Here is a 26,036-nt window from a genome sequence, read left to right as displayed (position 1 = left end):
CCTCACAAGGCTCAAGTGAGAGCCCGTGTCTCTACAACTTAGCTTAGTAACTAACATTTCATAAAGTTTAATGTCCTTGCTTCCTGTCTCCCTTTTTTCCTGGATGAACTCTAAGGCTCTTTCCAAATTTAATAGGTAGACTCCACTATAGGACCTTTGAGGAGACCTACACTGGGGAGAGAGAGAATACAGGCAATTACATAGCCTCTCTAGTGGCTCAAATGGTAAAGAATTTGCCTGCAATGCTGGAGACCTGGGTTTGATCCCTGGGTTGGGAAGATCCCCTGGAGAAGGGAATGGCAACTCACTCTGCTCTTCTTGCTTAGAGAATTCCATGGACAGAGGAGCTTGGCAGTCCATGGGGTCGCAGAGTCGGACATAATTGAGCGACTTTCGCTTTCACTTTCACTTTCCACGAGGGGCTGGGGCTGGAAGGTTGGATCTGGAGGGTGGGAGAGAGAGATCTGAGTAAACAAAAGGTCCCCTTTGTGGTAGAGAGGCAACCGAACTCATATCTGATATTTGGAACATAGCTGGTTATCGGACTGGATTTTGGCTTTAAAGGAATATTTGACATTTTGTCCACCTCATTTCTAAACATGAGGTTGGGGGTTAGGTCGATTTCCTAAGTTCCAATTCAGTTCTCTCTGCTGCTCTGGGCTTCAGTTTTCATCAGAAGAAATTCACATGAAGTCCCAGCTGGTGATCAATTCATGGCAAAAAGCCAGAGGAAGTCTTATCTCCAAGGAGATTAGAATTTTCCTGTTTCTACTGGGTGGTTAGTCCTGCACATGGTGATTATACAACCCCCAGAGGAAATAGGACCCAAGAGTTGTCTGCCTTCTCAGACTGGTCACTTGGAAACACATCAACTGTAAAAAAGCTGATTTAAGACCCCTTGGCCTCTGGTACACACCACCAAGAGAGATGGTTTGATTCCAGAGCCATCCCCTCTCCTTCTCCACACTGCTTCTCCCCTTCCTGAGGCCACAGACTATCAGCCTTAAGTAGCTCATTCTGTGCATTTCAAGTAGAACTAGAATTCAGGGAAGTGAGGTCCCTCTTCTCTTACCCTGATGAGGTGGGATACCAAGGAGGAAATTTCAGAAAATTCAGGAGTTCTTGGCTCTTCATACTCTCCATGCCTGTTCCAGCTTCCCCTATTCTTGTCTGACCCGCCTCTTGTGGGAGTGAGAGACAGCATCTTATAGCAGGCCCATCAAACTCTCTGGGCTTCTCAGATATAAGTGAATGTTGCTCAGTTCAGTTCAGTAGTTCAGTCATGTCCGACTCTTTGTGACCCCATGAATCGCAGCACACCAGGCCTCCCTGTCCATCACTGACTCCCGGAGCTTACCCAAACTCATGTCCATCGAGTTGGTGATGCCAGCCATCTCATCCTCTGCCATCCCCTCTGCTCCTGCCCTCAATCCCTTCCAGCATCAGGGTCTTTTCCAATGAGTCAGCTCTTCGCATGAGGTGGTCAAAGTACTGGAGTTTCAGCTTCAGCATCAGTTCTTCCAATGAACACCCAGGACTGATCTCCTTTAGGATGGACTGGTTGGATCTCCTTGCAGTCCAAGGGACTCTCAAGAGTCTTCTCCAACACCACAGTTCAAAAGCATCAATTCTTTGGTGCTCAGCTTTTTTCACAGTCCAACTCTCACATCCATACATGACCACTAGAAAAACCATAGCCTTGACTAGGTGGACCTTTGTTGGCAAAGTAATGTCTCTGCTTTTGAATATGCTATCTAGGTTGGTCATAACTTTCCTTCCAAGGAGTAAGCGTCTTTTAATTTCATGGCTGCAGTCACCATCTGCAGTGATTTTGGAGCCCCAAAAAATAAAGTCAGCCACTGTTTCCACTGTTTCCCCAGCTATTTCCCATGAAGTGATGGGACCAGATGCCATGATCTTGGTTTTCTGAATGTTGAGCCTTAAGCCAACTTTTTCACTCTCCTCTTTCACTTTCATCAAGAGGCTTTTTAGTTCCTCTTCACTTTCTGCCATAAGGGTGGTGTCATCTGCATATCTGAGGTTATTGATATTTCTCCCAGAAATCTTGATTCCAGCTTGTGCTTCTTCCAGCCCAGTGTTTCTCATGATGTACTCTGCATATAAGTTAAATAAGCAGGGCGACAATGTACAGCCTTGATGTACTCCTTTTCCTATTTGGAACCAGTCTGTTGTTCCATGTCCAGTTCTAACTGTTGTTTCCTGACCTGCGTATAGGTTTCTCAAGAGGGAGGTCAGGTGGTCTGGTATTCCCATGTCTTTCAGAATTTTCCACAGTTTATTATGTCGCTCAGTTGTGTCCAAATCTTTGTGACCCCATGGACTATACAGTCCATGTAATTCTCCAGGCCAGAATACTGAAGTGGGTAGCCTTTCCCTTCTCCAGGGGATCTTCCCAACCCAGGGATTGAACCCAGGACTCCTGTGTTGCAGGTGGATTCTTTACCAGCTGAGCTACAAGGGAAGCCCTCTCAGATGTAAAGGGCAAGAGAAATCAAATCCAGCTCTTTCTCCATCCAGATGATGGGAATCAAGCCCGTGCCCTCTCCTGCCTCAGTTGGCCAGTGGCTGAGTTAATTTCAGGCTGAGATTTCTCTTATCTTGTACTATGGAGATAGAAATGGCAAGCCACTCCAGTGTTCTTGCCTTGAGAATCCCAGGGACAGGGGAGCCTGGTGGGCTGCCGTCTATGGGGTTGCACAGAGTCGGACATGACTGAAGTGATTTGGGCCCAAAGACTATTAAAGTGTCTGCAAGTAAGTCACCAATCCATAAAAATCATCTTGCAGCCTTCCTCAGACCCAGAGGCATTTTTGCTGCATCCCTGCCCCCCTTGCCAATGCTTTCTTCACTCTGGATTTGGGCATCACATCTGGAACTTGATATCTAGGAAATATTTTTGGCTACCAACCATGACTTCTTCCCTATTCACAACTGGGGCAAATGGAGAAGATTCTGCCAGCCACAGGGCCAACAGCTCCTTGACGTGTCTTTCTAAAAGATGAATCTGGACATGTCCCTTCTTTTCTGAAAACCCTTCTATGGCTCCTTGTTGGATAGAGGTAAGATGCCCAAGACCCTTGATTAAGCCCGGCCTAACTTGAAGCTCATTCCTTGCCCTCCCTGCTTACACACCCAAGCAGAAGGGTTCTTTGACCTTATACACTGTCCTGCTTTTGGTTACATTCTTCCCTTTGCTTGGAGTGAAGCCCACTCATCCTTTATGAAGTCTTTTCTGATTCATCCCATCCCGCTAGCAAAACTAAGGGCCCTCATGGCCCCCATACAGTTGTCCAATACCATTTGTCACAATGGATGGTTATACGGCTGCCTTTTAAGAGTCACTGTTTGGACTCACCTTTCCTTTACCCCCGCCAACTAGGTCACAGGTACCATAAGTAGGTATGTTAGGGAAAATTATCTGAAATTTAGAGGCCAAGAGGATAACGGTATATTCCTTCAGTGTCATACTGAAGCTTTGTTTAACAGACCTATGGGAAGATCATTTAATTCTCTGTAACTGCGCTATCAACACATGGCTATTGAGCCCTTGAAATGTGGCTAATGCCACATGTCAAACTGACACTATCTTGGACATACTGGACTAAATAAAATATATTCTTAAAATTAGTTTCACCTATTTGTTTTTAGGGTGGCTACTAGAAACACTTAAGTCACACACCCGACTCATGTCACATACTATCAGATGGCACTACTCTAGGAGGCAAGATCATTGTCTGACTTTGTCATTTGATATTATTAATGAAGGACTCAGACTGTGAAATACATTTTAACTTGCAGATTTTTTCTGGTAGAGATTCAAATGGTTTCTGTCCAGTAGGAGAGATAATCCCTGTTTTATTACCCTGTAGGATATTTACCAGATTTGTCTCTAACTTGAAAACATTATTTTGGTGTGCTTTTCCTTTAAATCTCTGTCCTTAAATGTTCTTTGAACCAGCTTTGTCATCTTATTGGTTCCCTGGTTAATTAGCGAGTTCAAGAAAGTCTTTGATATATGTTCATTCCATATCTGTATGAGAGTCACGCTTTTAACTTTTGGGAAATTTTACTTAGATCTCTTATCTGGTATACAGCTTAAGTACAGAGACTGTATTATTAACATGCCTGGTATTAAGTAGGGGCTAAATAAATGTTTGTTGAATTAATGAAAAGCACTTGCATGGAATTGGGACCTTATGTTTAAACTGTTTACACTTTGCAGTGGGGGTCTCCATCTGCCATATGCCAGGAAACTGAGGATATATGAAAGATGAGATCCTCATTCTAGGACCTTGAAATAGTTGGGTGATCTTCATGAACATTTTCGATTCTTGAGAGCCTGAGATCTCAAGGGGTTGCTGACCAAGGCGAGTCCCTTCAATCAGCTCAAGGGGAGGTCCTCCTGGCCGCACCCACCCAGGAGGCTGCAGGAAGCAGGGCCCCCAGTAGGTTTCCCTTCCCTTGCTGCTTCATGGCCTGGGCTCTTAACCAGCCTTGGCAGCGTGATGATCCTCCCTAAACACCTCTGACTACTCCTTAGGGTCTGGACACCGAGGACTTGACTTCTAGGCTCAGGAGCCAGGTCTTTAGCAAAATCTGAGACTGCTGGAAAAATCTCTGAGCCCGAGTCCAGGAAGACAATTGCAAAGCGGCGTGTCTTTTCTCTTGCCCTCCTTGCCATCTCTACAGTGGGGAAGGCCAGCTGGCAGGTAAAGGTGGAAACTGATTGTGAATTCCTTGAGGGCAGAAGCTTGTCATTTGTATGCCTGGCACCTGCTAAGCGCTCTGCCCAGCGCACAGTGGACACTCCATGAATGCTAATCTGCCTCCTCTCCCTTTGCCCGACTTTAGGCAGGTTCCTTCCAGTGAGTCTGATCTGTAGACTCCTCAGCCTCCACTGAACACTGATTCATCTGTCCCTACTCTGGGAGTCTGGGCAGGATCCCCTGAGAATTAGGCTTCAAGGGACCTTCCAGAAGTGTCACACCAAGCCTGTCTTAGTCCTCTTTTCTTGAGAAGAGAAACTGGTAAAGATTCTGCTGCTGGAGAAGAAGAGTAAAAGCAACGTGGCTCTTTTACAAATTGTAATAAAATATGCATACCAAAATTTATTATTTAAGTGTGTTGTCAGTGGCATTAAGCACATTTGCATTGTTGTGCAGCCATCACCGCCATCCGTCTCCAGAACTTTCCCATTACCCCGAACGGAAACTCTGTACCCGTTAAACAACTCTCCATTCCCCCTTCCCTCCAGTCCTGGCAAACACCATCCTACTTTCTGTCTCCATGAATTTGACTATGCACGTTACCTCATATAATGAAATTATGCGGTATTTGTCCTTTTGTGATTATCTTATTGTAATGTCCTCAAAGTTTATCTGTATTGTAGCTTGTGTCAGAATTTCCTTCTTTTCTAAGGCCGAAAAAATTCCATTGTGGTGTGTGTGTGGGGGTGGGTGGGTGTGTGTGCGCACACGTGATATCGCTCACATTTTGTTTCATTCTGTTTATCCCTTCATCCGCTGGAGAACACTTGGGTTGCTTCCACCTTCTGGCTCTTGTGAATAATAAGTGTACAAATATCTCTTCAACTTTCAGTTCTTCTGGGTATATGCCCAGAAGCAGAATTGCTGGATCATATGGTAATTCTGTTTTTAACTTTTGGAGGTAAAAGCAAGATTTCTGAGCACCTGTGTTGCGCTGGCTCTGAGCTAGGCCCTTTCCATGTGACATCTCTTTTAACCCACAAAACAACCCTATGGGATGGAGATTATTGTCTCCACTTTATAGAAAATGAAGGTTCCAGAAACTAAATGACTTGCTCAAGATTATAGGTAGTAACTGCACTCAAATTCTGAACCTAAGTTGGCTCAATTCTAAGGCCACAGCTTCCCAGGCAGTAGGTAATGAAAACAAATACAGTTCTCAAAAGGAGTGTGTGTGCATGCTCAGTCGCTTCAGTCATGTCTGACTCTTTGCAACCCTATGGACTGTAGCCCACCAGGCTTCTCAGTTCACGGGATTCTCCAAGCCAGGACCCTAGACTGGGTTGCTGTGCTCTCCTCCAGAGGGTCTGACCCAGAGATTGAGCCTGAATGTCAATTGCAGGTGGATTCTCTACTTACTGCTGAGCCACTGGGAAGTTCTCTGCACCTGCCATACCCTACCCCCGCCAAAGGGCGAGGCCCACACCTTAAAGCTTAATTCACAATTATGCCTTTAATTACCATTTAACACTTTCTGTAATGAGCAATTAGCACCTTTGGAGGAATCAGTTGCTGACAGAAGAATGGGTCATCACTCCCCCTTTTGTCATGTGAAATGAAACACTGGCTTGCAGATAGATGGTTGCCAAACACAGCTCCTTTTTCCCTGGTCTCACCCTTCCCCCTCCCACATCACTAGACAGCCCTCATTCATTGCCTAGGCCCACACGACCCCCCTACCCAAGCCTCTTCTCCTTGAAAGTCTTTCCAGATACACCCCCAGGAGGGGTCTCTCCTCCTTACTTCCCTAGACTTCTGGGCCTCCCTGGAGTGGGCAGCCCTGTACTTTGCTCTGTTCATTTACAGAAAGACTCCTTCCTGGCCGCACAGTCTACTTGGTCCCTTTGCATAACCTGCACCTACCAGTGCCTGGTGCTCTGCAACTGAATCAGTGATTCAAAGAGTGACTCACTCAATCAACGACAGTGGGGAAGACAGGAATGAAGAAAGGGAAAGCCAGAATCATCCTCCCCTACTTCACTATTTGTGTAAGACCAGGCTGTGAGTTGCTCAGAATAATTTTTGTGCCACATTTGGCACCACTGCGCAAGCCTGAGCCATTTTGGGGTTGGAAACTCCCAGGAAAAGCAATGGAATTATCCTCTTGGAGAAGAAGGCCCACATGGCCGGCCTGAGGAAGGGGAGGAGGGACTTTCTGCGTTGGTAGGGATTTCACATCGGAGGAAAACCAAATCCCAAGGGGGAGGAGATTTCTTTGTGAGGTGCATGCGTGCTCAGTCATGTCCGACTCTTTGCAATCCTATGGACTGTAGCCATAGGATACATAGGACTGTAGCTCCTCTGTCCATGGGAATTCCCAGGCAAGAATACTGGAGTGGGCTGCCATTTCCTCCTCCAGGGCCTTTGTGAGACCTTCAGCACAATTATTCATTCACCTACTCATCCCACAGACACACACTTCCTCTGAGTGAGGTACCCAGCTGGGCACCCTACTCAAACCTGAGGAGAAAGAGGAAGGTAAGACACACTCCTGAGGGTCTGTGTGCTCAGACACAGCTGTGTGGCCAGAGAAGAGAAGCCATGTCCTCTGGGAGGAACCCAGGGCTTCTCTTGAGAGGATGGGGGGAGGCTCAGCCCAGCCTCCAGGCAGAGAGGCAGGTGGCTGCTCCTGAGGCCAAGTTCCTGGACTGTCAGGACACACTGGCCTCACTTGCAGGCCTGGCTAACACTCCAGCCTTTGAGGTCAGGACAAGTGGACGATGAGCGCACAGCAGGCAGAGAGGGGAGGCGGGGCGGTGAGCAAGCAGAGAGAAAGATCCAGGTGTCTGGGATAGCAGCTGCCCACAGCCAGAGGGGAGGGGGGAGTGCCAGCAGGTAGGGGAGCCCAGGCCAGGCAGGACCTCCACGTGAAGCCATGCCTACCCACCACCCTCAACTGTGCACTAGTCTAGCTTGGCTTAGAGAACTATTTGTAGAGAGCTTCAAGCTCCACAGGCCACGAATTTGAAAATGTGTTGCAGAAAGAGAGACAGGATTCAGATTTGATTAGTGGGCTAGGATTTGGGATTATTTGCCCAAGAAAGAAGGAAGCACTTAGGTGACTTGGTCATTCATGATTACTTGTAAGGTGTTAGGATGACAGATGGAGAAGGCAATGGCAACCCACTCCAGTACTCTTGCCTAGAAAATCCCATGGGCGGAGGAGCCTGGTAGGCTGCAGTCCATGGGGTCGCGAAAAGTCGGACACGACTGAGCAACTTCACTTTCACATTTCACTTTCATGCATTGGAGAAGGAAATGGCAACCCACTCCAATGTTCTTGCCTGGAGAATCCCAGGGACGGGGGAGCCTGGTGGGCTGCCGTCTATGGGGTTGCACAGAGTCGGACACGACTGAAGCGACTTAGCAGCAGCAGCAGCAGCAGGATGACAGACGGGCTTCCCCAGTAGTTCAGCAGTAAACAATCCACCTGCTATGCCAGAGATGCAGGTTCAACTGCTGGGTGGAGAAGATCCCCTGGAAGAGGTCAAGGCAACCCACTCCAGTATTCCTGCCTGGAGAATGCTATGGACGGAGGAGCCTGGTGGGCTACAGTCCATGGGATCACAAAGAGTCAGACATGACTGAAGTGACTGAGCACGCAGGCAGGATGACAGACAGCATTAACCCAAATGGTCTCCATATCAACCCCATGAGATGAGCAGGGAGGGACAGCAACCCATAGCACAGGCAAAGAAAACACGGCACCGAAAGGTTAAGGCTCTCACTGGCAACTCCATATTTCATCAGTAAAGGAGATTCGAGATCAGTGTTTCTGGGTTCATGGTCCTTATTTTCCTCAGGCTGCCTTTCAGACCCCATGGGTGAAGGGGTCCCCCTATTAGGGGGACCTTGAGAACAAGCCCACTATTGTGAGCTGTCTGGCTACTCTGGGTAGGTCTCTGAGGACTGGTCACAGGAAGGAGCTAAGGGTCTCAGGGCAGGCTCTGCATCAACCTGGGGCCCGTGCAACCCACCACACCCACCCTTGCTCTTGGTCCAGGTGGCCAGAGCCCCGTGGCCCCAGCAGCTTGAGTGCACTGCCTTTACCAGGCCTCAGTGGGGGCATGTGGTGAGCCCTGCATCTTCACTGCTGGGAAAGGCTTCCAGGTTCTGTGATTCAGTGAGGTGGCAAGCAAATAAATCCACCAAAATGATTCCTTTTTTTCTTCCAACAAAGAAATGAGGCTTGCAATCCACCAGAGACTGCCAGAGGACAGCCCTCTCTGGATTCTTTTCCTGCCTTGGTTACAGTCATTAAATTGGTCATTTGAGTTCAGGGGATAAAAGTCCACCCTGTAGGGCTAAGGCTGACCTGGTTAACTCTCTGGCTTAAGCATGGGAGGGGGTGTAGAGAAGCTCTGCTCCCCACTGGGTTCTTCCTCTTGGGTACATGGAGTACTCAGAAGTGCTCTCCTGGAGTCCAGTATACAGAGTAAAGTAAGTCAGAAAGAGAAAAAAAAATGTCGTATACTAACACATATATATGGAATCTAGAAAGATGTTACTGATGGAACTATTTGCAGGGCAGCAATGGAAACGAAGACATGGAGATCAGACTTGTGGATACACTGGAGGAAGAAGAGGGTGGGATTAATTGAGAGAGTAGCATGGAAACATATATATTACCATATGTAAAATAGACAGCCAGTGGGAGTTTGCCTTATGACGCGGGGGGCTCAAATCCAGTCCTCTGAGACAACCTAGAGAGGTGGGAGGTTCAAGAGGGAGGGGACATATGTATACCTCTGGTGATTCATGTTGATGTATGGCATAAACCAAAACAACACTGTAAAGCAGTTATCCTCCAACTAAAATAAAAACAAAAAAAGAAAAAGAAAGAAACGCTCTCCATGGGTAAGAGGGGAGAGGGCAGACAGCTCAGTTCAAAAAACTCTGCTTTCAAAAAACTTCCCAATAGCCCACCTCCCTGGAATGGATCTGACATATCATCATATTCACTGGGCATTTACTCTGCCAAATATTTCATGGCATTAGCTCCTTTAGTCCTAACATCACCCTTTGGAGGAGGTGTGATCCCTTCTTTAAAAACCAGAAGTCAGGTTCAGAGAAGTGATCTTGTGTGGGTCAGACAGCTAGTGAGCTGCGGCCTGGCTCTAATATACTCCTCACACTGGTCATTTCAGGCAGGTATTGTTATCAACCTTTTCATAAGTCAAGAAACTGAGACTAAGGCTAATTAAGTTCGTCTAAGACAAGTGACTGCTAATGGACAGACCTGAAATCAGAGCCAAAGCCTGGCTATTATAGTCTGCTGAGCAGGCTGTCTTCCCTCACAGCACCCTTACCTGTGCTCACCAGGTCCCTCCACCCTCAGCATCCTTGCCCACCCACATCCTCTCAGCCAGCTCTCTGAAGCCAACACTGAGTATCTCCACAGTCCAGCTTCAAGCCAGTTTCTCCAAAAAATATTCCTTGATGTATTGGGCCATGTCCATCTCCCCCTTCCTCTTGCAATTTCCCAATGTTTTTATTAAACATAAGGGCACTTCATTATGGCTTTGGTTTTCTTCACATATGTAGGCCTTCTTCCTACCCCATCTTGGCTTCCCTAAATGATAAGGATAGAGTAGGATAATAAAATAGTCAGTTTAGAAATCCCGGTAGGGAATTAAGGACAGAAAGAGAATTTTAAGGGAGCTTAAGTGTCTTACATTAATGTAAGCTAATGACCACTCAAGAAAAGAATCCAGTAACCTAGCAACAATCTATAGTACCTTGAAGGAAGACCGGGCACATCCAAGCTCCAGACACACTCAAGCCACCAACACTGAGAGTTGAAACACAAGACAAAAGATATGGTGTCTGAATCTTTCTTTATGACATCACGGATTTAATAGCCCTTGAAGAGCTGCATTTCTGCATGTAGCCAGAACAGAAATATAGGTGAAAGGGGACATTATACCAAAACCTGAGATGAATTACCATATTTTAGTTTACGTCACCACACTGTTGCTAACTCATGTGCATGCTAAATCACTTCAGTCATGTCCAAATCTGTGTGACCCTGTGGACTATAGCCTGCCAGGCTCCTCTGTCCACGGGATTCTCCAGGCAAGAATACTGGAGTGGACTGCCATATACTCTTCCAGGGAGTCTTCCCAACCCAGGGATCGAATGTGAGTCTCTTACGTTTTCTGCACTGGGAGGCGGGTTCTTTACCACTAGCACCACTTGGGAAGCCCACTTTTGCTAATAAACTAAGATCATGGCATCCAGTCCCAATACGTCATGGCAAATAGATGGGGGGAAAAGGAAACAGTGACAGACTTTATTTTTTGGGGCTCCAAAATCACTGCAGACCATGACTGCAGCCATGAAATTAAAAGACGTTTGCTCCTTGGGAAAAAAGCTATGACAAACCTAGACAGCATATTAAAAAGCAGAGATATCACTTTGCCAACAAAGGCCCATATAGTCAAAGCTATGGTTTTTCCAGTAGTCATGTACAGATGTGAGAGTTGGACCAAAAAGAAGGGTGAGTGCCAAAGAATAGATGCTTTCTAACTGTGGTGCTGGAGAAGACTCTTGAGAGTTCCTTGGAAAGCAAGATCAAACCAATCAATCCTAAAGGAAATCAACCCTGAATGTTCATTGGAAGGACTGGTGCTGAAGCTGAAGCTCCAATACTTTGGCCACCTGAAGAGAAGAGCTGACTCATTGGAAAAGACCCTGATGCTGGGAAAGATTGAGGGCAAGAGGAGAAGGGGGCGAGAGGATAAGATGGTTGGATGGCATGACAGACTCAATGGACATGAGTTTGAACAAACTCAGGGAGATAGTGCAGCAAAGGGAAGCCTGGAGTGCTGCAGCCCATGGGGTTGCAAAGAGTCGGACACGACTGAGCAACTGAACAACAACAAAATAACAGTCCTAATTAAACCATGCAGGGTCCAAGGAGGAGCCAATGATGTAAGCCTCGACATCTGCCCAAGGATGAGGAAGAAGGTGGTCCTCCCCACTGCCTGCTTTTCATTTGTTTATACAAATAAAGTCCTCTTAGTCCTTGGGGCAGAGCCTTCTCACCTGCCTGTTTGTATTTCTCATGAGCATCCTATTCTAATAAATTCACTCTTCACTTGCCTCTTTGCCTTTTGCTGTTCTTTCTGTACTGAGACAAAAGAACCCGAGCTTCAGTAAGTCCCAACAGGGGAACTGTTTCAATTAAAAAAGACAAGTGGGTTTGCATCTCCTAAGTCGGGGATGGTGTTTTCAAGGAGTGCAGTTTCATAAAGAGCAACAGCCAATCATCTGAGATGTCATGCTGCTTACAGATGTGAGATGTTAACTCTAGATATTACAAGTATCTGCCATATCATCCAGCCAACCACATCCAACTACAAAGCAGGTATTGAATAAATGCCACACATTTGCGTGTTCTTGTTCACAGTAATTGGATAGCCATTGTCTTGATGAATCTTCCTGAGAACCTTGCAAGGTGTGTATACAGGTTCTGAGGGACTAGCCATAGCTCAGGTGACTAGCTGGCTAGTTGAAGAGCTGGATTGGGACCTGGATTTTCTCTTCCCATGTGGAAGGCTCTTTCCTCTGCCAGGCCACAGACACAGGATCATCTGTTTCCTGGAGTGGTATCCTGGGTCAGCTGAGGTTTCTCTACTGTTTCTTTCTGCACCCCAGGAGCCCCAGCCATGAGAAGGGTCCTGCTAATGTCTCGTTGAGGTTGTCATCAGACTGGCTCTGAGGGCAGCTTGAGTCAAAAGTGGGAACTAGCTGGCTAGTTGAAGAGCTGGATTGGGACCTGGATTTTTCTCTTCCCATGTGGAAGGCTCTTTCCTCTGCCAGGCCACAGACACAGGATCATCTGTTTCCTGGAGTGGTATCCTGGGTCAGCTGAGGTTTCTCTACTGTTTATTTCTGCATCCCAGGAGCCCCAGCCATGAGAAGGGTCCTGCTAATGTCTTGCTAAGGGTGTCATCAGACTGGCTCTGAGAGCAGCTTGGTAAGAAGCAGCTCAAATGAAGCCCCCAGTGAATCCAACAAAAGGCAGGCTGAGGTCCTGGTCTAAGAGGGGACACTCCCTATAGCCCTCAAGCGTTCATGCCAGGTCTTGCTCTGCAGATCCCTGTGCCACCTCCCTGCAGGGAGGAACCAGAAGAGGCAAGTGATCAGTTCTAGACCGGTCCCCAGGGAGCCGCAGGATCCTTCCTTCAGCAAGAGGGGAAAGGAAAACCATCTGAGACCTGCTGTCGCCAAATACCAAGGCAGAAGGAGACGCCTTGGCAGCTTTGCCCCTGGAATTGCAGCAGGGAACCAGGAGCACAGCTCCCTCAGGCAGTGGGTGCTTCCACTGGGCATATCCAGAGCGGCTTTGCCCGAAAAAGAGAATTAGGTTACGCAGTTACTTTTTCAGCCAGACAGCCGGAAGGATGTGGCCGGGGGTGGGAGGTGGGGAGGGCACCCAGGAGCCCCGCCCCTTCTCGCTGCTCCAAGCCAACCAATCAGCTGCCGGATCTGACCCCCTGAGGCTCAGGAGGGCGGTCAGGGTCATGGCGGCATCCTCACATGACCTGGTGCATCTTTTGTGGGCTCTTCATGTGCCTGCTTAGCACCTACTGTATATCCAAGAACAGCCCCCAAAGAGTGCGGTCACTTTCCATTTCTCCCTCCCTCTGAGGCTTATCTGCCTTGTGGAGGGGCCCGGTGTTGGAGCTGGGACCGTGAGCTGAGTGTGTGACACCTGCTTTTTAAGAGCAGCCCTGGCATGAACTGCTTGCTCTAAACACTACATACACAGCTTCCTTCTTTGGGAAATGCAGAATTAATTGAATGACATGTGCAGCGATTACGGGAAAGAAGTGGGGTGAGGGGCCAGGCAGACCAGGAATGAATGTCATTTGCACTGAGCTCCCTTAGCAGGCGACAGTGGCGCAGTCCACCTACTCTGTCCCCAGCACAGGGCCTCACAGCCTGAGCACAGGCTGCAGACCTGGCCAGCGCCTCGGGGAAGCCCACGACGAGGGCTGCTGCAATCCGGCAGAACAGGCCATAGTTGTGGCATCAGCGCCGTCACATTCCATCCTGTTACATTTGGTCCGGTATTAGCTCACCATCTACTATATTGCTGGGAACACTGCCAAGGTTACATGTAACACAGTCTTCAAGTTGAAGAAGCTCACTGCATGGTAGAGAGGGCATCCAGGTGTATATGGAGTATGTCTGCACTTTCCAGGATAATTTCAAAACAGTCTGTAAATTCTGCTAAAAGCAGGGAACATATGCATTCTTTTTCACACCTGTAAGCCCTGTGCCTGGCACAGAGTCTGGAACAGAGTGTGACTTAATGTATGCTTGTTGAATGAACAGAAGAACAAATGCCTGACTCATCTGAGTCAGACCAGCAAGTTCACCAGCGCTTTGCAGAGTCAGGATTCAGTGTGCTCTGCTGGCTGTCCCTCTCCAACCCTTTGGTTTCCTCTCAGGAGATCCTTCTTCTCACTCCTTTACCTTTTTTACTTCAACATAACCCCTCCTTCGGACTTGCGCTCAGCACTTTTACAGTCAAAGCTCCACTCTAGGTCTCCCAAGCCCAAGTTACCAAAGATAACCAATATTAGCAGGTCAGAGTCAGCACAGACTCACTTTAAGATGCTTAGCCTGGCTGGAGAGCCCTAGACAGAGCCAGATGTATTTTTAGCTCTTTGGGTATCTGGAAAGGTATTGAGAAGCAGTCGTGGTTACAGACACCCTGGCAAATCAGTATTCTGCTACTGGCCTCCCTACACCAGCAGTTTCCATTCAGTGTCTCAAAAGCAAGGGTTGCCATGGAGATTGAGCGCCAGGGCAAATGAACTTCCTGTTGGAAAACAACGGCACAGGTAGAGCTCTGGGCCAATGGGAATCAAGGAACTCCATGGATGGCCACAGCTTCCTCTCCTGAAGGCAAATGATGGCAGAGTTCCTGGTATCCTCAAAAGGGGTCAGCCGGGAGATACAGGTTGCTGTGTCTGGAACTTCACTCAGGCAGGGATTGATATTGATTCTATTTCTCCCTCACACTTGTCATAGGACTGATTTAGTTTTCTCTCTGTTCCTTCACCCAAGGACTTTGGCTATCCAAAAAACTGCTTGGGGAGAACGGTTGCAGGGCCATTTTGTAGTAGAGGCCAGTCTTGGCAAATGCCTCAACCAAAAGCTCTGCTTGGGGCTGGGGGAAGACAGGTTAACCCAGTCCTGGATCCAGCTGAATCATAGCAACCCACTCTTCGAGTCGGCACTGTGTAGGATTATCTTACTATATCCTTGCTATCATGCAGGGAGGCAGCCAAAATAGGTAGCATGGTCCCCTATTTTCCCATTGATTCAGCAAATATTTCCTGTGAACCTGATATGCTAGGCAACTGAGATGAAAAGCTTGAGGCTCCAAGAGGAGAGATGACCCACCAACAGTTACGAAGCTGGTAAGAGGTAGAACCAGAGAACACCCAGTTCTGTCCAATCCATAAATTCAGAAGGATAAGAGCCCAAAGAAGGTGAGAGCATTTAACCTGACACTCAAACTTCACAGAAAATAAACTGAGGCCCAGAGAGAGCATGAAGCTTGGTCTCTCAGAGAGTTGATGATAGAGCAAGGGTCAGGATTCTTTGCCCACCCTTCTCATCACCAGAAGTTCTTTCTAAGCTTCTCTAAGCTCTTTATAAGCTATCCCAAGCTTTTACAGGACACTTACACTGTGTCAGGCACTGGAGCAGCTAAGAATCTCTTTTAGTTGTTAACAGAGTTGTGACCACAGACCTGACTTACACAAACTCGGGGTTTATCTTTTTTCCCAGAAGAAGTCCAGAGGCAGTTATTTCAGGGCTGTATGATATCTTGACAAGTTATCAGGCATGCAGGTTCCCTCTAGCTTTCTGCATCACTGTTGTTAGCACACAGTTCAACCCTAAAATATCCAAGATGGCTGCTGGAGTGATAGCCATCACATCCACATTCCAGGCAGGAAAAGGGAGATCAGAAAGGAAAAAAAGAGCATGCACGCAAGGCCTGTCTGCCCTCCTCTCTCCTTTAAGGGTCTTCCTGAAAGTTCGTCTAATTCCCATATATAATCTGTTCAGTTCAGTTCAGTTCAGTTCAGTCACTCAGTCGTGTCTGACTCTTTGCAACCCCATGAATCGCAGCACGCCAGGCCTCCCTGTCCATCACCAACTCCTGGAGTTCACTCAAACTCATATCCATTGAGTCGGTGATGCCACCCAGCCATCTCATCCACTGTCGTCCCCTTCTCCCCCTGTCCCCAACCCCTCCCAGCATCAGAGTCTTTTCCAATGAGTCAACTCTTTGCATGAGGTGGGCCAAAGTACTGGAGTTTCAGCTTCAGCATCATTCCTTCCAAAGAAATCCCAGGGCTGATCTCCTTCAGAATGGACTGGTTGGATCTCCTTGCAGTCCAAGGGACTCTCAAGAGTAGCGCTTGCTAATTGCAAGGAATGTCACAAAATGTCATCTTTTATCTGGTTCACTACCCTAAATAACATTGAAGTGACTGTAGGAATGAAGAATGGGAGAATGATACTGGGAACAGAATTTTTCTAGGCACTGTATAGGGATAAAATGTACACACAAACATTTGCAAACAGCATATTATATATACACACATATATATAGATATACATATGTGTATATACAAGCTACATATGACTCCTAAGATTTATAAAGGGTTTTTATTTCCTGCTTCTCAAAACTTTTCTGTATTTTCTAAAGTTTTAACAGTGTGTATATATTTATTTGACAATAAGAAAAGCACAAAACTACTCATCCACCCCTCTTCTAATCATCCACAGAAGTGATTATTAGCCCTGCTCAGAGTCACCTATGTTATGCCACTTTCATGAGAATGGAGCGAAAATTCTTAAAACAGTGTTTGAGCAAATTTAGTATCAATTCAGTTCAGTTAGAGCAAAATCTACAGATCTTATAGTTAGTTATCACTCTTGGAAGGCACTTGGAGTAGAAGTGTTGATCCACCAAGGAACTGGAGAAAATCATAGCTTTATGCAAAGCTAGGTCCTCAGTCCTAAGCCTCCCACTGCCAGTTTATCTTGTCTGGGAGAACCTCCCACACAGTCTCTGGCTGCTGAAACCTAATGCCCTTCGGGGCTGCTGGGCTGCAAGCCTGCCTGGAGTCTGCCGAATAGCAGGGGTGAACACTGTTGGTTCGCCAGCAAGGCTCAGCCTTTGCCCAGCCTCTTGCAGATGGCTCCTGTTATTTATGAATTGGAGCCATCCTCCTCAAGAATTCGCAAGGTAGGTCAAGGACATGGAGGAGCCCCACAGTAAACCGAAGTCTGGGCCCAGGCAACCTGACTCCTGCCACCCTGAAAAAACTATTTTAGGAGTGATTCAGGGGCCAGCACAGGGGCATGACTGGGCACATGGGGAGCCCACTGCAAGACTTTCTCCCCATGTAGTGCTTCCTGACAATATTTTAAAGTCATATGTTGGGGACTTCCCTGGTGAGAATCTGCCTGCCAACACAGGGGACATGGGTTTGAAGCCTGGTCTGGGAACTAAGATCTCACATGCAACAGGGCAATCAAGTCCGTGTGCCATGACTACTGAAGCCTGCGAGCCCTAGAGCCTCTGCTCTGCAACAGGAGAAGCCCCTGCAATGAGAAGCTTGTGCTTGGCAGCTAGAGATACTCTCTAGCCCCTGCTCATCACAACTAGAGGAAGTCTGTACACAGCAACAAAGAGCCCATGTGCTGCAACAAAGACCCAGTGCAGCCAAAAATAAATAAAGTAATAGGTTGTCCAAGGCATGATGAAAAGGATTTTGAGAGGGGACTGTAGCAAAGCAAGTGTCGGTTTATTCAACATGAAACTGAAGCATGGGTGGTTCACTCATGAAATAGCCCAGGCTCTAGAATTCTTTCTCCCCTTAATCTTTGGTAAATGAACATCAATTTTATTTGGTGGCAGTGCTCAGTTGAAATATCTGATCTCTCAGGCTTACTTGCAGATTTACACAGGGACAGCTAGTAAAATACAGGTAAACATCCCTGGGAAGGCTGTCCATTTCTTAATAAAAGGCAAATGCCCAAGAGGAGAAGACTGCATGTGGGCCTCACCCCTCCCTTTCTTCCTGCCTGGGAAGAGGAGATGAGTGGGAATGGAGCAGCCGGCTCATGACTCTGGGAAGAAAAGCCTCATGCTTGGACGGAGAGCAGGAAGCTAGAATGCTCTAAGGTACTTCAAGACTTTCTTAACAATATCACTGGACTCCCTACCTCCTGACTTCTTGGTTATATGAAAAAAAGTTAAAAATTATTCAATTGGGTAAGCCAACATAAGTTTCTGTTACACGGGAAGGCAAATGTAATCCTAAATGATGCCTAAAGATTGCCGGAGGGCTATGACATTTTGTGCATTCAAAACTTTGTCAAGCTATATGCAGTTCCTGTCTTGGTTCTGTCCCCAGGATCACTTCCTCTACACTTAGAACCCAGCCAGCTCAGATCAGCTCACCACATTTATCAGGGAAGAAAACTACAGCTGAATTCTCCCAGCAGAATTCCCAACTGGCTTGGGCGTGCATCTCAAACTCTGCTGAGCTCTTCCTCCATTGTTCACCTTGTATATATCACTCAGGGGAAATGTGAAGAATTAAGTTCCATGAACTGCTTTTATTCTTCCCAAGGGAGAATGGGGCATCCAGGAAAATGCTTCTAGGCTAAAAAGTCCCTGAGAATTAAAAACTTGATCTTCCTAAACCCAGGGATAGAATTTTCTCCCTCCTTGTTTCAAACCATTGAAGGCATGAGATTGTTCCCCACTGATGAGTCCATAGATCATGAATCTCAACCTTTTGGGATCTGTACATACTTAAGGTTTTTAAGGAGGAAACAATGACTTCATGATTGTATCATCTGTCAGATTTTTCTCAGTTGGACCACCATCTGAGTGTTTACTATGTATCTATATAATATTCACAAAATGAGCAAATGCTTTAAAAAAGATCTGCAAAGAAACCTGCTTAGAGATACTATCAATAAAGCAAATGTAACGTGAGTTTGGTTGAACTCCAAGAGTTGGTGATGGACAGGGAGGCCTGGCGTGCTGCAATTCATAGGGTCACAAAGAGTCGGACACGACTGAGTGACTGAATTGAACTGAACTGAAGAAACAATAAGAAAATATCTGGAATGGCCTTTCTCCTCCTGGTTAAGCTTTTTATTTGTTATATTATAAGGCAAAAGCAGGGACAACTAATTGGATATGAAACAATAAATCCCCAAAATATGGTTAACATTATTGGTAATGAGGTTACTGACCTAAGTTTTTGCCTTGAGATATTAACTAACGATAGAAGAAAGCTTTCCAATTAGTAAGATATTTAAAAAATGAACCATCTAGACCATGAATACAAGCTTCCTTAAATATTTCACTGATGCTCAAAGTTATTATAATACTTACTCCAGTACTTAACAAAATTTATTTAAACGTAATGATTAATATATATAAGAGTCTTTTGGTCTTTCTCAGTAATTGCAAAACACAAAAATCCACATGCCCTTAAGGAAACCCTTGCTTTTTCTACCATGAAAAAATTGACTGAAATCATGCACAAAATACAACACGGTAACAAAAAAATGCAATCTTTTGTCAGGCATTATTGAAAGATGTATAGATGGCGGTAATATTTTTAAGAAATAAATATTAAGGCAAAATATATCTTCTAAGAAGTTTGCTTTATGTTTGATTAAAAGTATAGAGATTTCTGGGACTTCTTGGTGGTTCAGAGGTTAAGACTCTCAACTTCCAATCCAGGGCTGTGGATTTGGTCCCTGGTCAGGGAACTATGTGCTTTCCTGGTGGCTCAGACGGTAAAGCGTCTGTCTACGATGCAGGAGACCCGGGTTTGATCCCTGGGTTGGGAAAATCCCTTGGAGAAGGACATGGCAATCCACTCCAGCACTGTTTCCTAGAAAATCCCATGAACAGAGGAGCCTGGTAGGCTACAGTCCATGGGGTTGCAAAGAGTCGGACACGACTGAGTGACTTCACTTTCACTTTTCACTTTTCACTTTCATGCACTGGAGAAGGAAAAGGCAACCCACTCCAGTGTTCTTGCCTGGAGAATCCCAGGGATGGTGGAGCCTGGTGGGCTGCCGTCTATGGGATCTCACAGAGTCGGACATAACTAAAGTGACTTAGCAGCAGCAGCAGCAGCAGCAGGGAACTATAAGAATCCCACTGGCCACAAAAAAAAAAAAAAGCAGGCTTAGTCAAATCCACTTTGACTATGATTGGTGTGCCTCACAATTCAGAGTAACTTTAAAGCCACCTCATTCAGGTTGTGTGAGGTGGACAGTGCTCAGGGACTTTCACAGAACCATAGAGATTTCTAAACTCTCAATTAATGGTATTTGCTAGATTTTGTTTAAAAACTATTAACAGAAATACAGGAGAAAGAACTAATTTCAAACCACTAAGGGAAAGATGTGGGAGAGTAAATGACTTCCTTTAAAAATGTTTTACTATCTATTGTTAGTAATAATAACTATTAACTGGAATAAAAAGAGGAACTTGGGGGCATTGTTACAAAGATAGAAATACACATGATATTCATTTACTCGACAGCAAAGAAATTAAAGCCAGATGTGCACAGAACTTTTCTAACTTGTTTGAAGATCTTTTAAATGAGAAATTGCCATAGGTTTTGACTTCGTGCTATTAAAATTATTGCCTGTGTGCATGTTCAGTCACTCAGTCATGTTTGATTCTTTTGCAATTTCACGGACTATAGCCTACCAGGCTCCTCTTTCCATGGGATTTCTCAGGCAAGAATACTGGAATGGGTTGCCATTTCCTTCTTCAGGGGATCTTCCCAACCCAGGGATCTAACCTGCATCCCCTGCATTGGCAGGCTGATTCTTCACCACTGAGCCATGTGGGAAGGACAATTAAAATTATTAAAGTGTAATAATTATGTAATATATAACAAATAATTTAGATAATGTTTCTGTTTGCTTAAAAGAACAGACTGTGAGTGTTAGAGCAATTATGTGATGCTTTTTGAATACTGCCTTATACTGATGATTGTCTTATCCCACGGAAGTGCTCTTTGTCTTCTGACCTAAGTGAAAGCTTGGTGTTTCTTATTCTTTCCTGGCCTCTCCTCTCCCTTGACTCCTTCCGCCTTGCCCTGGTGCCTACCAGCGTTCTGCAGGTGCCTTCTCTGTAAGTATGAATGTCAAGTTCAGGCCAGCAGGGACTGCCTCACTCTTGCAGCCTACATTGTGAGGCCTGTGTATTTAAGTCACTCTGGCGCCCTGATGGCCACAGGATAAACTCTTAGCTTCCATGAAGCAATACTGTGCTTCTGCCTCACTTGGTCTTTATCAAATTCAACATCCCTGCCTCTCCTGATTCTGCTTGAGGCACTTTCCTCCGCCTGCTTATTTGAGGTTTAGGTTTGCACCAGGACCCCACTCAGATCCCATTTCTTTCTTGCACCTCACTGGCCCTGCCCCCTGCAGTCCTCCGTGGACTGCCCCTCCTCTGAGAGCTTTTCTCCAGCACTGCTCTGCACAGTCGGGCACTGTCAGCTCTTATTGTGACGAGGATGTCTGGCCTCTTCAACTGGACCGGCAGACCTGCGAGCCCTGGACCGTGAGCTTTCGTGCAGCCTCAGTGCCGAGAGCAGAGCCCTGGGAACAGTGGCAGGTACAGTACCCAGGCCTCATGACTCACTGTGCGTGGCTGCTGCTGTATGCAGTAAGTGCACACTGGTGACAGAGTACCATCTGGGGTCTGGGCAGAGACCTGTCTGCCTCTGTCACTTGTACATTTGTCTAAGATGGAAAGAGTGGCTGTGTGCTGTGACTTGAGAATCGCTGCCTGTCTGGTGGCAGAGGGGACATGTGGGGTCAGAAGACATGAGCTGCTCAACCAGGTTTGGGGACAGCTGCCTGCCCTGAGGCCAAGGAACCGAGGGCTGGATGCTGGCTCGTTCCTTGGGTAAGAGTTATGGTAATAACTGGTGTTTGGGCCAAAACATATTTAGTGACACCCTGGGAGGTTTTGGGTGCAGGCATCACGCTTTAAAAATACACGAGAACTTAAGGGTATTTTTTTTCCCCACACCTGTTGGGGAAACATGTCCACATGTCTGGGCTAATATTAGGGCTGCTTATTTTCCAAGGCTGACGTTTTCTTGTCCATCTAGCATTGCTGCTGGAGATAGAATGAATGATATTTACTTTGGCACCCTTGGTCCAGAAAGGATTACCAAGGGTAAGTAGGAGCACGTTCGGGCAACACAGACAGACAGACAGACGGACGCCCTGAAATATGCAGGCTATGCCAACCAGGCCATCATCTAACCCACAGTTGCTTCTGGGGTTCAAAGTGCCCCTACACAAAGGAGATTAGAGGAGGACATTTCAGGAGGGGGACTGATAGGTTCAAAATCTCATTTTAGATGTAAAAGAAAAAGCAGCTCTTTCAGTGGGGAGGGCTATTCTTGGGGAAAAAAGGAGGTCTGTAAGGGAACAGTCTCTCTTCCTAAAACAAAACCAAACTCTTACAAGCTTTGACTGAGGGGAGGTGAGGAGGGGGGAGGTTCGGGGTTTTAAAGCATCTCTTTACCTCTGGGCTTTGCCGCCCTTTTGAGTACAAAGCTCACCCATTCTTCTGGTCAAATGAATTTGACTCAGTACAACGAGGCTGGAATTCTAAAAGGGATTCGACAAAAAAAAAAAAAAAAGTAGAAGAGAAAAAGAAAATTAAGTACAGAAACAGTTGTAATATCCAAATATAATTTATTGATGCTATACTAGAATTTCTTCTACCCAGCACCTTCCTCCCCCGTCCCGCCCCGCCGGCCCCCCCACTCATTGAAAATCCCTAGAAAAATCTCTCCTTTGTAGTGTTTAGGCTCTTCCTAATCTGGAAGCCTTGGAAAACTGATTTGCAAGTGGCCAATGAGTAAACAGGAGTATGGCCAGGCTTGATGGGTCTCCAGCAGCAGGGAAAAGAAAAAAAGGCATCCCACCCAGAGGACAGCCCCTAGCCAATAGGACTGAAGGCTGCTGGAAAAGTCCAAGGGACTTTTTTTTTCAATGTACAAAAATCTATTTTATTTTTATAATACCAGTAACCAACAATAGCAATAAAATTATTTAAAGATGATACCACTTACAACAGCTTCCATTATGACTACAGTCAGTAAAGAATCCACCTGTAATGCAGGAGACCTGGGTTTGATCCCTGAGCCAGGAAGATACCCTGGAGAAGGAAATGGCAACCCACTCCAGTGTATTTGCCTGGAGAGTCCCATGGACAGAGGAACCTCGTGGGCTACAGTCTACAAGGTCACAAGAGTTGTATACAACTTAGCGACTAAACCACCACCACCACCACTACTTACAAAATAAACGTTATATAAGTAAGGATCTATCTGGAAGTGATGTAACCTGTGGATATTTCTGGTGAGTACCTAGCAAAAGATATGCACATTCTCTACAAAGACTACTGCTGCTACTGCTAAGTCGCGTCATTCGTGTCCGACTCTGTGCGACCCCATAGATGGCAGCCCACCAGGCTCCCCTGTCCCTGGGATTCTCCAGGAAAGAACACTGGAGTGGGTTGCCATTTCCTCCTCCAACGTGTGAAAGTGAAGTCGTTCAGTTGTGTCCGACTCTTAGCGACCCCTGGACTGCAGCCTACCAGGCTCCCCCGTCCATGGAATTTTACAGACAAGAGTACTGGAGTGGCAAGACAGTATTTAGAAAAAGCCCTGGATATGACAGGGCTGCCCAAGAGGCTCATCCGGGCCCCTCTCCCTAGGCAGCACTAGGCATGATCACCCCACACTGTTCTGGATGCTTGAAGCCCTTTGGATTACAATATGCTTATGTCAAAATGTTAACCTTCACAGTTTTAGGGAGAGAGTCCAAGGAGACATCATTTTCCCAATGAGCACCAAGGAGCCTATCGTTGTTGTTGTTTGGTCATTAAGTCATGTCCAACTCTTTGCAACCCTGAAGCACACCAGGCTTCCCTGACCTTCACTATCTCCCTGAGTTTGCGCAAACTCATGAACATTGAGTCACTGATACCATCCAACCATCTCATCCTCTGTCGTCCCCTTCTCTTGCCTCAATCTTTCCTAGCATCAGGGTCTTTTCCAATGAGTCAACTCTTTGCATCAGGTGGCCAAGGTATTGGAGTTTCAGCTTCAGCACCAATCCTTCCAATGAATATTCAGGGTTGATTTCCTTTAGGATTGACTGGTTTGGTCTCCTTGCTGTCCAAGGGACTCTCACGAGTCTTCTCTAGTACCACAATTTGAAAGCATCAATTCTTTGGTGCTCAGCCTTCTTTATAGTTCAACTCTCACATCTATACATGACTACTGGAAAAATCATATTTTTTACTTTCTCGACAAAGTGATGTCTCTGCTTTTTAATACACTTTCTCGTTTGTCATAGCATTTCTTCCAAGAGCAAGTGTCTTTTAATTTTGTGGCTGCATCACCATCTGCATTGATTTTGAAGACCAAGAAAATGAAATCTGACACTGTTTCCACATTTTCCCCATCTATTTGCTGTGAAATGATAGGACTGGATGCCATGATCTTTGTTTTCTTAATGTTGAGTTTTAACCCAGCTTTTTCACTCTCCTCTTTCACTTCCATCAAAAGGCTCTTTAGTTCTTCTTCTAGCCTGTGCTAGGTCCCCCAAAATAACTCAGAGCAAGGAGAGATGCCCTGGCAGGTGGGTAGGACAGGTTAGGTCCTGCCCAGACCTAGACCCACTCCTGCCGAAAACATAGCAATGCCAGGCTGTGGTACAGGGGTATTAGCTAGGGACAGAATGGGGACTGGCTCCTGAGCTCTGCATGAAGAAAGAAGGAGCACCGATGAGTGAGTACTCTTATGGTTAAGTGCAATTCACTTGATGCCCCTACCAGCCTCTGGAATAGGGGGAGAAATAACAAGCTGAGAAAGTTGCTTTGGACTTCCCTCGTGGTCCCGTGGTTAAGAATCCACCTGCTAATGCAGGAGACACAGGGTTCAATCCCTAGCCCAGGAAGACCCCACATGCCACGGAGCAACTAAGCCTGTGTGCCACAACCACTGAGCCTGCGCTCTAGAGCCTGTGCTTTGCAACAAGAGAAGCCACTGTGATGAGAAGCCCGTGTACCACAACGAGGAGTACCGCCCACTCTCTGCAACTGGAGAAAAGTCCACACAGCTACAAAGACCCAGAACAACCAAAAGTGAAATCAATAAATAAATAGTTTTTAAAATAATGGAGACTCAGAAATGTTAAACAACTTGCCTGGGGACATTAGGAGTACAGAAGCCATAAAGGGCAGGGCTGGGGTTTGAACTCAAGCAACCTAGCTCCAGCCTGCTCTCAGCTATGACTTCCACAGCTGTAGCTTCTATTTCTTGGCCTGATTGGCCCCTTTGCTAAAATTCACTCTTGGTGATGGGCCCCAGTTCTTCCCCTGAAATCCTTGGCATTTGTGCCCGCAAAGGGCCTCACTGCCAGGAGATACCTGACATTGCGGGTTCCCTCAGCCCCCGAGGGCCCCAGGCCTTGATGCACTGTTGTCATGAGGGCGTCTGCTCCTTTTTAGGTCCCCTCACCATCGCCTGCTTAGTTTCCCTGGAGCACCCCACTTTCTCTCCTTGGCTCACTAGGCAGGCTGAGCAAACAGCATCCGCCAAGGGGCTTGCAGCAAAACAAACGGCAGCAGCCCCAGGGGCCCCTGAAGCTTCCATTTAGCAAGCAGCCTGCAAGCCTCCGCAGGCAGTGCCCTTGGGGAGTGTTGCTGTTCATCACTTGTTTGGCTGCAGTTGGTTCAGGTGCCATGTGGACTGGACTCTGCTTGGAAAAGAGGATAGCTTTCTGGGAGCTGGGGGGCAATTTGGCGGGGGGCATTGGGGAGGAATGGGGATGGCTGCTCTTGGACCCCTTCAGCCTGCCTCAGGGCCAACATCTTTGCTCCATTCTGATGTGGAAGAATGTGTTTGCTTGTTTGCTATTTAGACTGCAGTTGCTGTCCAGGGGTTTTCTTTGAAGCACTGGTAAATTCTGAGGCTCATAAGTACATTCCTGGCTCAGTGCTGTGCTCACAACACATGGGTTCAGCTGATCCAAGGCCGATCTTTATCCCCCCCACCCCAGCCCCCACTGCTTATAGACATGCTGCTGCTAAGTCATGTCAGTCTTGTCCGACTCCGTGTGACCCCACAG

This window comes from Bubalus kerabau, chromosome 6 (genome assembly GCF_029407905.1).
Source record: "Bubalus kerabau isolate K-KA32 ecotype Philippines breed swamp buffalo chromosome 6, PCC_UOA_SB_1v2, whole genome shotgun sequence".
NCBI classification, from domain to species: domain Eukaryota; kingdom Metazoa; phylum Chordata; class Mammalia; order Artiodactyla; family Bovidae; genus Bubalus; species Bubalus kerabau.
This window is presented reverse-complemented; position numbering follows the sequence as displayed.